The following is a 14,581-nucleotide window of genomic DNA, read 5'->3' as shown; positions in this document are numbered from 1 at the left end:
TCAGAAGTATAATGATTTTAGGTTCCTAGTGTTGAAACATGGGCTCTGATACCAAAATGTCATGACCAAAATCAAGGACACACACACACACAATTTTTTTATAAATATTTATAATAATTAGGTTTGCTACGGTTTAAGTGTTGATTTGCAAGTTGCAAGAATAGGTTCACTACATGTCAACTAGAGTTTATAACCATGAGGAATAGTTCGTTAAATTTAGACTCTCATTATTAAATTGATAACGACACTTGTTCATTAATATAATAACAATATACTAAACGTTATTCAAAACTGATTCCCAAAGAACTTACTAATTAATGTGATGGTACATTCATAATTAAAATTTATTTAGAACTTATATAGTTCAAATCACAATTTTATTTAATCTATAATTCTAATATAATATTCCTAAGGACAATAACAATAACAGTTAATTCAAACATGATTTGATAGTAAAATAAGATAGACTATCACCATCTACCAATCTAACATTAAAATTGATAGAATTATTAACATCACTAAATAACTTATCTTTACAACATAGATTAACCTTTAACTAATATTCAAACACATACTTAAATTAACACTAACACACACTAACACCAAATCTAACTAAATTAATACTAATCAAACCATCTTTCATAACATTTGAACTAGCTGAATTTAACAACATTGATAAAAGGAAAACAACTAATTTAATACGGACTTAAACTCCTAATCATTAACTAAAACAACTAACCAGAAAAAAACTAACTTAACAAAATATCCTAATACATCTAACTAAAATCCCCTATTTTATTTTATTTTTATTTTTTTCTAATCACTACTTAACAATGTTTTTAAAAAAAAATGTTAATATTAATACTAAACTAAATCCTAACTATCATAACTTTAAACCAATCATAATTTTAAACAAATTAGAATTTACAACTATCTTAAAGAGAACTTTATAACTAAATAACAACTAACCTGCATGCTAATCATCCCAAACACTACCACCATCCTAAGCCACCTAACTTAATATAACCTAGGACTACACTTAACAATTAAAACAACTCATCATCAACTAATCTAAAACCTGACCTATACTTGCCTACACTAATCCCTTACACCATGTGACACATATCAGATCACACCTTCCCAACTCTTGGCACCATCCAAGACATCTTCCACGATGCCCAAGACAAGGAAGGAGCACAGGATTAAAGGGAATAAGCAAGCATGATACGTCAGGTCTGTAGGGGGGGTCATAAAATAAAAAGGACACTCCAAAACTTTTTCCAAACAAATCTTGCTCCCATCCCAAGCGTTGTCCATACTACCATCTATAGGTACCATCCTTCTAAGGCAGAGAAAGTACTTCCTAGGTGATGAAGGTAAGGAGCAAAGTTTTAAAGGTCTTTGCTTAGCATGGTATAAATGCTGATATAAAACATGCTCCTCTCCCATCTAAGCCACACAATCAACAAGGGAGGGCTGCAAATTTCAAGGTGGGAGTCCCTAGGAAATTCACCATCAATGTAAAAGACTTGGGCTTCACACAAACTCCCCCCCCCCGTACAACCCATTAAATTGTGTTCAGAAAAATCAAAGCAAGGATTGCGCCCAACTCAAGAGGGAGACAACAAAAAATAGAGTAAATGCTAAAAGTTAGTTAGGTAAGTTTGTAGTGGAGGAAATAGAATTAATGACATAAAGCTTTATAGATGAATTCTAGGATATTTAGATTCTTAGCTCATCAGTCTTTTATGCATTTTCCTTATCATTATATTTTTTTTTTGAATTTTAAACTTAAAAACATTCTCAGGGATATTCTCTGTTGCAAAGTGGAATTAAACACCCAACCCATACAAAATCCAGTGGGCATATTTTCTCCTAGGGACTTAAATTTTTTTTTGAAAGTTTATACACAATGGAAAAAGCAAAATAAATTTAACATAATGGGATTCATATAAATATTTATTTCTCACTTTATTTTTTGAGTACTAATGGAAACTATCAATTTCATGGCTTAAACAAGAAGTTAATTTATTAGTTTTATCAACCATATAAGATTTAATTCATTTCCAAATCATCATGAATCCAATTTCAAATTTCAACATAACAATTTTCTTTTCCTTAACATATTTGAAACTTGAAGATTGCATAGTTTCAAAAGCCTCATCATTTAATTTATTTTTCCACAACATACACAAGAATTGAAATAACATAAGATACAATGCAATGAGGCTTTCTCAATCCTTTCTCTCTATTATTTGACCTAGTTCAAGGCTCCATCGGGAAAGAACTAGTAAGAAAACTCGACGTCTTTGCCAAATACATCAAAATTTAAAATATATTTTTACAAATATTACAATTCAATTGAATTTTCTTCAAGGGCTTTCACAAGAGGTCTTTTCTAATGTCTTCAATGCACCAAGGGAACCATGAGGAAGACAAGAGCTAACCCAGAAGTAAAACAACATATATGATGAACAATTCAAGCATGCATTCCCAACCCGGTTTTGCACAATAGGTTCAACATTAAACCAAAATAGGGAGAAGGTGGCTTTTCTCAATAGGAGACGTCAATCACCATACCATAACCTAGCCCTTTCAGGGCTAAAATTAAAGAACTTTCATTCTTCTACAAATTCCTTTTCGAGGCCAATATAACAAGGGTTTTCATTCATTACCTTCTTCAAGAATTCAAATTTTCATACAAGGTATGTGATGAAAAGTAGGGGCCCATACACCCTACCCTCTTTCCCTTCTCTCACCATGAGAGGAGACTCTACACTATTTAGGTCCAACTAAGGCCCTTCCCCCATACATGGCCACTTCTTCCCTATCCAAGGGTGAGTGATGCCAAAACAATCTCCATGAAATCCCCTCAAAATTTCAAGAAAGCATAAGAATGACATCCAAGAACAAGTCAAAATCCCTCCCAAAACAACCTCAACACACATGCAAGCAATACAAAAAAAACACAATGCCTTATGCATGAATCAAGTATGAACAATATGAAGAACATGATCAAGAGAGTGAAGAACCCTACCTTCACAAAAAAAAAAGTTATGGTAAAATGACAAGTTGAGAAGAGTTTATCCTTGCTTTCCTTCAATCTTCAAAATTTCCTCTAAAACTAGAGATTGGGTAACAAAAAAACAAAAACTTTCACAAAATGCCTCTAAATATGGCCCTAACTCAACTAGACTTTAGGTAACCCCTAGTTGGAGTTTGAGTCACCAACTCATGAAGGAGACAAATCAAATTTTGCAATCAACCAAAAGTAAGGTTTTTGAGTGACCCTAAAAGTCAACTAAAGAGGCTAAGGGGGTGGAATGTACTCCCCACCCCTACCCTTACCCCTAGGGTACTTAAATTTAATGTTTTAAGGCCTTAAAGACTTAATAGAAACCAACAAAAGTTAGGAGAATTTTAAGACTATATAACAACCTTCAAAGAAAGGCAATGCAAATTAGCACAAATAACAAGGGGTTCAGTCTCGTCTTTCCATTAGATTTCTTCGTTAAATATCCTGCACGCTAATTGCACACATCAGTAGTCCAAGACATCACATGCATATATGTAAATTATATATCAGGAAAGTCATGTAAATTGAAAACATCCATCTTTCTAACAGTCAATTGTTTATCTCTTTCTACTCATATTTTCAACCATTAAAATTGCGTAATCAAAGTGTTAGTTCTACATTCATTTACTTTTTCATTATACATGTTCATAAAGCATCAAATGATGAAATCAAATAACTGAAGTAAAGCATCACACATCATAAATTGCATAATAATGTTTAGTGCATCAAATAATGTCTGACATATCGAGTCATGAGTATCAAAATAATAATGTATCATTGATGCTAGGATGGGTTGGGGCGAGGCCTTACACCTTGCTTACAACTATTTTTTCATCAATCTCTCCTCTAGAAGATTTGATTGCACTCACACTTACTTTAATTCTCTCAACATATTTTTCAATATTTTAATTTCCTCTCTTGTCTTGATTTGATCAAATTGGCCTCTAAGACTTTCTTCTTTGGCTCTCCTTACATTGTCATCACCTCCATAGATGCCTTTTAGTTTGGTCCACATTTCATAAGTAGTAGTACAATCTTTGACCTCATCAAATTCATCATAATTAAGAGCTGATGCAATGTCAATCATCATGATGTTATGATTTTTCTTTTCAGCAATCTATTCCATAGTCAATGTTCCAATAGGAGATTTGTAAGTATTTTTCAATTTTTTCAAACTTGAATCACCAATTGTTGCGAAGTGCAACTTCATAAGTTCCTGCCATTCTCCAAAGTTTTTTTTGTTCAACTTGGGAATCTCTCTTTTGTAAGACATCTTGATCTTTAGCTTAGGTCCTTGAAACCTTCTTTGCAAGCACCAAAAGCTCTAATACCAATTGTTGGAAATATAAGAGTAACTGAGAAGGGAGGGGTGAATCAATTATCACACAAATAAATCCTAGATCCCTTAGATTTTAATACAAATCAAAATATAAACTTTGATTAAACTATATTTTGTTGTTACTCAGCAAACACATAGGCACTTGGTTAACACTAGCAAATATTACAACTCAACAAGCACTAAGAATCAACTATAACTTATCAATAGCTAAATATACTGATCTTAATTTGACTAACCTTAAACTTAACTTAGTTGCATACACATAAAATAAATAGCATGAACACAAGTCACACCAAGATTTAACATGGAAACCCAATTTGGGAGAAACCACCAATTTCAACTAGTTACTAGTTTCACTCTTCTGAAGTGAGTCCTATTAGGTTCCAACACTATTAAAGGTTACAAAACACACTCTTAGGTGTGACCTTATTAGAGGATTTAATTACCCTATTAGGAGTGGCCTTGTTAGAGGTCTTCAAGACACTTCAAATAGAAATGTCACCTTGTTAGAGGATTTACAAATAGTTGTTAAGCCAACTCTGTTAAGAGATTTAGATCATTGCTACAATGGTTAGAAAGTAACAATGAGATGACTTGGTTTTTGATGCAACTAAATTTTTTATTACAGATCTCAATTCTAGCTTTAATACTCGATCTTTCATGATTGAATGTATCTTTGCAGCTCTACAAGGATATTTTTCTTATCGTTCAAATTTGCTTCCTCTTGGCATCTTTGAATCTTTTATTTTCTTTCATACATTCAATCCTCAACTTGACCTTATACTTATATCTTACACATTGTCAATTTGGCTTGAATACAACATAGAATACTTAATATTCATCTCCTCAATTAGCTAGAACCAACAAACAAATCAATTGAACTCAATATGCCAAAACAAGAAAATCATTTGTTAGCCAACCCTACTCAGTAGACACTAACCAAAATAGATTTTCCTTCATTAACCAAGTGAACTCAATTAATATTAGTTCTCATGCAAACTTGCTTTGTCTCCTAAGTGAACTCAGTAGACACTGGCTTCTTTGAATTATCTTTGGTAACCGAGTGAGCTCGATTAACACTCATTACCTTCCAACTTTCCTTTGTCTCTCGAGTTAATGCAATAGACATTGACTTATGAACTTGGCATACACAAGAATGCTTGATAGACACAAGAAACCATCTTCATCGCCCGAGTGAGCTCGACATATCACTGACTAGCAATGATATGATATTTTGTGTAACATCAAAGACAATACATAATTAACCAATTGTTTTCAACAAGTTTGTCTTCATACCTGAGTTAGATTTTTAATGGTCAAATACACAATTTAACTTGATGTGGTGGATTGGAGAGCAAGGAGGCTAGTGACATGTATCATGTGTGCACAAGTTTTTAGGAGGTGAAACTTTAACCATCGGGGAGGATGCAAAGTGGTGATGTGGTCAATTAGGTGGTTAAGCATGACTTCAAAGGTTAAATCCATACAGTCACCCAAGAAGTTTTGAAGTTGTGCACCAGTTCATCACAAAATCACAATGGTAATAGGCTTAACTATGAGATAGGATTCAAGGTTGTGCTTGATGGGATTGTAAGGTCATGATGGTTAGTAGAATTTTAAGGTTGAGTGTTCTGAAGTCATGAGGTGAATTTGAGCACAACTTCTCTACTCTTCAAGAGGGCCCCATCGAGGAAGTTCTAATGCTATGAGATTGAGACATGTGGTGGTGTGGGTTGCTCAATGTTGAGGTGACATTAATAACTATTTTATGAGATGTCAATTTTGGCCAATTAGATCATGCCATGTGGCACTTTTTCATCATTCAATCAAGTTTGACAATAATAGGAGGGAATTTAGTTTTCAAAGGAAAATATTTTTATTCTTTCTCATTTGAGCACACATGTTAAAAAGTTGAGAGAATCTTAAATAAACTTGCAATTTAATATAAAGTTAAAACATTAGAATATAATGAAATATTTTTAACTATTTCCATGCTCCGATTTAGTATGCAAGCCTATATATTTGAATGAGTGCCCATGGCATGTTTTTTACCCAAATGTGTAAGTATTATACATCATCAGAAAGGTCTCATAGCGAAGAATCTATTTTTTTAGTTAAAACATGCACATGTCTTAATGGGTATGAGATATTTTTAGGATTTTAAAATATGGGCATTCTCAACAGTTTGTTTTGGTTTTTGCCATAGAGCTTCAGATTTAGTCTTTGAGAAAACCATGAAGTGGATTGTCTCCAAATTTGGTAGGGATATGCCTGGCAGTGGTATTTTTCCTTGGAAGTTATTTGGTGGGTATTTTAGCACAAGTTTTAGCATCGCTTTTGACTTCTTGCAGGAAGTTTGTTTTCTTCACCATTGAGCATTTTTAAGTTTGTGTTTCAACAACAAATGATGAAGATTTGATTTTTAGTTAGAGGAGGAGAGATGAGAGAAGCTTTGGAACAACATGAGATGGAGTTTGAAGAGGACATTTGGCATTATCAAATCAGATCCAAACCTCTTTCTCTTTCTATATCGTCTCATTCTTCCTCACTATACATGGTTGGTTCCATCTTGTCGAGGAAGTCACATAGCTTGTGATTCCACCTTCTTTCAACATTTTTCATTGTATGAATAGAAGATTTATTTCCTTGAGCAAATAATGAACAAGTATATATAGTCCTAGTCTATTTTATGTTGCTTTGAGTATTCTCATGCATGTTGATGTATTTGGTTTCAAAGAAATGAATACAACGAATCTATTAGAGTATTTTCATCTTGAATCTTGTCTCCTATTTGTGAGTTGTGAAATTTTATATGACGTATGGACAAAGAAAACTGAGCTCGATTGCGATTCATTTTGAGATGTATATTATTGTATGTTTTGTTGTTGATTTAATGAATCAAGTAAATGCTTAGTGTAGTTTGAAAAAGATGTAGATCTCATGGAAGGATTTTGGTGAGTAGAAGATTCATGGTGAAAGATGATGTCTCATTTACAAAGCAAATGGATAGATCAAAAGGATCATGGTGTTTGTTTTGACTTATGTAACACCCAATAGATAGGGAATTGATCATAGCTATAGAATCTACATGTTCTTGTTGTTTTTTTATGGTTCTTGCTGAAAATATTTATAATCAAAATGAATTTTCCCTTTTATGTTGTAGAGCTAAATGGAAGACCCTTGCTTAGCTTGTGAGTTTCTAGTTTTTGTGATTATCTCTTGCGCATCTAGTTTTTTGCATAAGTGTAGAAGATTAAAGGGTTTTATCTACTTGTTTGGATTCAAGGATATTTTAGCACTAGTCATATTTATGAATTCAATTTCTACCCACCTAGGTTTTGTAGAGCGTAAAGTGTAGAAGGATAGTTGCCTTGTTAGTTTGCATAGGTTCTATTCAAAGAGAATCCATCATAGGAATTAGCTATTGTTAGATTTATTTTATTTCAGCATCTTGGTAGTTAAAATCATGTTAAATCAAGAGAAAAAATTCCTCTTGGTATCCTTATTTTCCAATAATGTTTCAAGACCATCATTTGATTCACTATCACTATCTAGCTTATTCTTTGAACTTTTCTTTCATTTAGATCCATCAAGGGTTAGTTGAGACTAGAAATCACATTCAACACTAGAAGGTGTATAATTATCAAAATATGACAATTCAAATAAAGTCACTCTACCAATTAGACTATCCAAGGTAAGATTATTACCTGGTGTACATATCATTGCCTCTCAAACTTTCTACTTTTTCTCTCAACACATTTTTGTCTCCTTCATGAATTTGTGCCAACTTGTCCCATATTTTCTTTATAGTAGTGCAATCCTTTGCATCATCAAATTCAAAATAACTTAGGGAAGATGCTAGATCTATCATCATTTGATTGTGCTCTTGCTTCTCTTTTATTTTCTTAATTATCATGGGTTTGAGCACTTCACTATATTCATTGTCAAGGTGGTATAGTGCAAAATCTCTAACCCAAATAGATGCAATCCCATTAAGAATTTCCATGCTAGAAAATTCTCTTTGTTCAGATTAAGTACCTCTCTCTTGTACATCTTAATCTTCATCTTAATTCCCTTCAAAATTTCCTTATAAGCACCAATGCTTTGATACCAATTGTTAGAATGATTAGAATAAATGAAGGGGGGAGGGGGGTGAATCAGATATCCTCAAGTCTAGATGTATCAATTCAACATTTAACAACTTAATCAAACTTATAAATTTACTCAACCAATACAAAAACTCATCAACAATTCAAATTATTCATCTAACACTTAGTTCTCTATTTAGTAAATGTTGAATAACAAAAACATAACAGTAAATAGCATGGAACATGGAAAACGCATTCACACATGAATGACACTAGGATTTAACATGGAAACCCAATTTGGGAAAACCCACCAAGTAACAAGCTACCACTTTTTTCACTCTTTTAAAGTGAGCTTGGTTAGATCTAACCCTATTAATTGTTACAAAACATACTATTATGTGTGACCCTATTAACGGATTTAATCAACTTGTTAGGAGTAGTATTGTTAGAGGACTTTAAAACATTGCATTAGACTGTCACCTTGATGAAAGGATTTACAATATGACTATTAGGTCAACCTTGATTAAAGGATTTTACTACCACAATGGTTAGAAAGTAACAAGTATGTTGATCTAATAAAAAAAACTTACTTTGCAAATTCAAATATCCATTCGGCTCATTCTTGCTTCATTGACTGGACTTCATCACATTCTCCATCTTAGATCTTTTTGGTAACCCTTCAAGCAATATCACAATCACTAACTTCTCACTCTTCCTCTACAACTCTATGATTTACATATTCTCATAAATTTACTAGCTAAGCAACAACATAAAACATATATTGGTCCTCATTAAATAGGTATCATTAACCATTTTCCACTTCAACATAATCCTAGATCTTAGCATTTGATTAGATTCATTGAATCTATCCATCAATTTTTCCTTCTACATCTTCTTTGGAACTTCTGGAAACTTCTTATTAAATTATTGCATTGGATCACTTAAAAAAACTCAATTCATACATTAAATATGCCAACTCATCAATCCTTCTCATTTACGCATTTTGACCAATTTGTATATGCAACTATGTTGACCTCAAATCATGATTCTTTCACAAACTATTATTTGGTGACACTCAATCATCACTATATTATTTAGTTCAGTCATCACTGATTAGCTTAGTCTCTACTATTTTGTCTCACTTGATTTTCACTTGCTTGCTTGACTATCTCTGTGATTGGTCACTTCTTCAATATTCTTCTTCATATTTCTCGGCCATTACCATCACTTGACTAATACTATTTTGCTTAGCTGTAACTTAAGTTTCTTAATCTTCTACTTCAACTTCTTCATTGACCTTGTGAAATTGTCACTCGGTAAAGCTTATTATTTTACTCATCTTCTTGACTTCTATCAATCATCTCTTTTTATATTTCATACAATGATCAACAAGACAATATCTTGTCAAAAACTAACTGATTCAAGTGCCCATTGTAGTTTTATCATACTTAACTCTTCTTTTCTCAATAAAGTGACTAGCTCACATTGCCATGTTCATCATGATGATTAAGCTTCATCAAGGCTTCTTCAACTAAAATAGCTAGAAGATTATCATTCTCTTGAGATAACCATTTTTGAAACTTCTCAAAATCATGATAAGTATTTGGACTTGGGAAGGAGGAATTCTTCGTGATGGGAAGAATGAGAAGAGTTATTCTCCATGATAAGATTGATACCAGTAGAATTCATGTTGGTCTCATCAAGATTTTTAGGAAAGAAGGGTTTGCGATCAAAGGAACATATGAGTCTACAACTTCTTCTAATGAGAATGATATAGGTTAGAATCAAAGTGATAGAGCACATACATAAGGAAATAAAAGGAAATGAATATGAGATGCAATTTAAAAGAGATATGAAAATTAAGAAAATTTAACTATCAAATGTAAGTATGTGATTATGAAATATGAAATTATGGGTCTAAAGTCATATGATGTAGAAAATATGTGATGTAAAGAGAGACTAGCATAGTGTATAGTAAGTAGATCTAGATATTGAAATGAAATTCAAATGAAATATAGATATTTAAATGAAATGCAAAAGAGGTCTAACTACCAAATGAAAAGAGGAAATGTCATAAGATAGGTTCACCAAAATGTGATATATTAAATGGTGAGAAATGCTAGGATATGGTCTAGAATACTCACCACCTTATAGAAACATTAGGAATATCAAATCTATTTTGTTGATCCCCATAGTTTGTTGTCTATTAGTGTCAAACACTACGTCATTTATTTGGAAGTGTTAGTTGGTCATTATTGTGACCGAGCCATCCTACTAAGGCCAATCAATTGTTATTGTTGATCAATTCTATGGTCGTCGAGTGTTCCTATTCATCCCAAGTAAGACATAAGTCAGTTTGTGTTGAGCAACACAGAGTTAGTTCATACTGAATTATACAATTAATGTTGAGTGTTCATAAGGCAAGGAACAACATGAAGAACTAGTCATGACTGAGCATTAGAGTATTTGTATACCGAGTGAATCAATTTTGATATATTAATTTGAATTGAACAAACAATGAGGTAAAGGTTGATTTATTGCATGTTTTAATGATCGAGGAGTAATTTAATGAGTTTATTATATGTTATGATTTGGATCATTAATCCCTATGCAAGGTGTTTATTCAATTAGAAAAATGGAAGGTTTAAGTGGAAAAAAAGGAGAAATCTAGATCTTTGATATTGATCTAGAACCTTCTCTATTTGGTTATATAAGGAGGATCTGAACCTTAATTTCATAAGGAAGAGAGATAAGAAGTGTATGTGCAAGAAGAAAAATTTGGATGCCTAAGAAGAGTTTGAAGGTGAAGCAAGGCATAGTGACCAAGCAGAGTAGTGAAGTGTAGAACAAAATTATATCATATTAGAGAAGGATCAAGCAGTGGAAAGAGGAGATCTATAATCAAGCATTATAGTTCTAATCGAAAGATCAGGTACTAATACATTTTAGTAGAGTGAATCAGTGTATATCTCTTAAAGAGTGATCCTAACAAGCCTATGTAAATCTCCTATCATAGTTCTTACATTTTTGTAAGTTTTAAATCCTTTAATCAACGTAGACTGAATAATTCTTGTAAGATCTTAGTAGGGAATACCCCTCATTAATGTCGATAGGCATTCTACAATGGTAGAATGGGGGAGTGGGATGGTGTGAGCATATTAATGTTAACTTTTATTCTTCTAGGTTAAATTTGACAACCATCTACATGTCAAAAATTTTAATCTTATTATAAATAGAATATGTTTTTTAAAATAATTTAATAAATATCACATAAAATATCAGTTTAAATTATAATATTTGGAGATATAAATCATCCACTTTAAAAAAACTAAAATAAAAAGTTTAAGTTAGTAAAAAACTAAATAAATTGAGATAAAGAAAATATAAATAATTTTAGATGTAGTAAATTAAATTATAATTATTTTGTAGAGGATATCTATCGACATTTCTTTAGATAGATTTATTTAAGATATCTATATTAGTAGGGTAGATCATCAAAAGTGATCAAATATTTAGCGCTAATAGGAAAACTTTATTATTGCACTAGTGAAGATTTGTGGGTCTCATCCCCACTCCACTTCCACCTTCACCTTGGAGGGCTTGTGCGTAACCAAATATTTGTGTTTTGATTAAGTAAAAGCTAGTTTTAAAGGACCCAAAACCTATACAACAGCAGAGTTTTGGAAATAGGCAAGAGAAAAGAACTACATAGAAAAGAAACCAAGACCAAGCATGAAATAGACCACAGACAACAAAAAAGAGGTCATAGAGGACAGTGCTGGAAAAAATAGCAAAAGTCTAGCAAAGGAATAACAATCAACCAGTTAAGGAGTGTTGATCAGATTCACAGTTTGGTCCACCAGAGAATGCATAGTTTCAACAACAGCTTTGACCTCATCTTTCCTACTACTTTCTTCAATCTTCTTCAAATGGGCCTGGGTACACATACTTGGTCCTTGAGAATCAGCCCCCAAGGGAGAATCCTGGTCTTTACCTGCCTCATTCTTCTTCAGGAAGGTAGAAATGTTTTCCACCATCTGCTTAAGTTATTTGTCCATGTTGCCCAATCTGGATTCAAGTTTTGACACCTTCCCCTGGACACTACTAATATCCTTGTCCATAACCCTCTGTTTAGCTTCCAACATAGGAATCTTATGCTTCAAATTTTTAACTTCTTTAGCATTTCCTATGATCTCTAAGAGCTTGTCAATATGTTGTCCTAGAGTTCTTTCCCCTCTCACCATTTTGGAAAATTATTCCATTTCCTTGTTTAGCAGAAATGTTTTATGCTTTAAGATGCCTATGTCCTTTCGAATAGAGCCTGGGTTGCCAAACATACCTTTAGAAAACCCTAACCCACTATCATCCCCTTCAGATTTAGATCCCTACTGATCAATATTAGCATCAGAATCATCTTTAACTTTCTCAGCATTTTTATTGACCTGGTACTGCATAGGCTTCCTTTTCCTCTCCAAGCATTGAGCCAAAGGCTCATCATCAGAATGCATAGACACTCTCTCGTCTAGACAACCCTTACCGTTACCTTTACTGCCTCCCCTATTTTTGATGTGCTTGCGAATAATTTCTTCAACAAAATCACTTTCCCTCTCCTGGTCAGAATCCTCCTTCTCAATATTCTTCTTCTTTTTCTTATTGCTGCCACTAGAACCAATTTTAGGGCTAGCTAGAACTCCTTTAGCCTCATCTTGTGTATCAAAGTAATAGCCTGTTTCTTGAAAACTCCCTTCCATATCTTGATCGTCCACTTTAAAATTCCTTGGTTTCTAGATTTTTTTAGATTTGACCACATTCATGATCAAAACCATAAGCACTTCATGACATACATGTCCCCTAGTTGGGTCATGCTAAATGGCTTGAGTAGAAATGGCAAGACATTGCAACAAGTAGAAAGGAAAATTCACACTAATATTATATCGAAAATGGTTTGCAAGCACAAAGTGATAACCATACAATTTGGTATATCGACCATCCAAAGTTAAATATTCCATAATGACAAAGAAAATAAATGCCATGTATGAGACATAGAAGCTAGAATAAATTAAGAAGTACTTATCTTAACTAAACAGTTTCTTTCTTGTTCGGTCTCAACAAAATCATTAATTGCCTTGTCTAGTATCTTCCTTTCCCTATAGAAATTCATCCCATCCAAATCCAACCTAGTAGCCTCTGCAATGGTCTCAACCATAACCTCCATCCTTTGATTCCTAACCAAAATCGAGCCATCCTTCCAAGATTTTACAAATTGGTGCGTGATAGCAGGATTATTTCCTTTAAGTCTCTCCATGTAGTTGGTAAAATTGCCACACTTGAGGATATCCCAAACCTCTGGTTTATTCTTCCATTCTACACAACTAGGTGGTTTGACCCATTTTCTCTTTCCCCCCATAATCTCTGCAACAAACACCCTAATTTGCTTTGACTGAGAAACCCCAAACTCTTTGCAAGATGAGGCTCTAGTTTCCTCACACTGAAGAACCCCAACCACCTTGCAATCACCACAAACTAAACACTGATAGAAAGAAGTAACCCATAATCCATGCAAGCTGCCTACATTTCCAAAAATAATAGCCCATTTCACTACACAGAGGTAAAAATCATAATTCCCTGACAACATCATTATTAAAAGATGTTTGTTGGGATTTCCATTTGTCATGCTTGAAAAACTCGCGGCCATCAATAGGTAAAGTGGCATATGAATCCCATATGATTTTTTGATCATTATTGTAAGGACCCTTCTCATATGTACTTATCACATATGAATCCTCTGTTAAAACTATTATAGGAGATTGTATCATAAATGAAGTAATGTTTTATGTTGTGAATGTCCTAAAAGAAACTAAGATTAGTTGATTCATTCATGTTTTAGATACTTAGTGATTCAAGAACTACTACATCACCTCGACTGTTTAAAACATTAATTTTTACTAATGATGGTACAAAGTGTTTTCACCTAATAATGAGAATGTTGATTTTGATACCACGATGATTAAGTTATATGCAATTTAGATGGTACAGTATGCCCTATTGGTGATGTTATGATGTTTAGGTATATGCATG

Source organism: Cupressus sempervirens, chromosome 5, assembly GCF_028749045.1.
Source record: "Cupressus sempervirens isolate cs-2001-9-10 chromosome 5, ASM2874904v1, whole genome shotgun sequence".
Taxonomy (NCBI): Eukaryota; Viridiplantae; Streptophyta; class Pinopsida; order Cupressales; family Cupressaceae; genus Cupressus; species Cupressus sempervirens.
The sequence above is the reverse complement of the archived record's forward strand: the minus strand, read 5'-3'. Positions refer to the sequence as shown.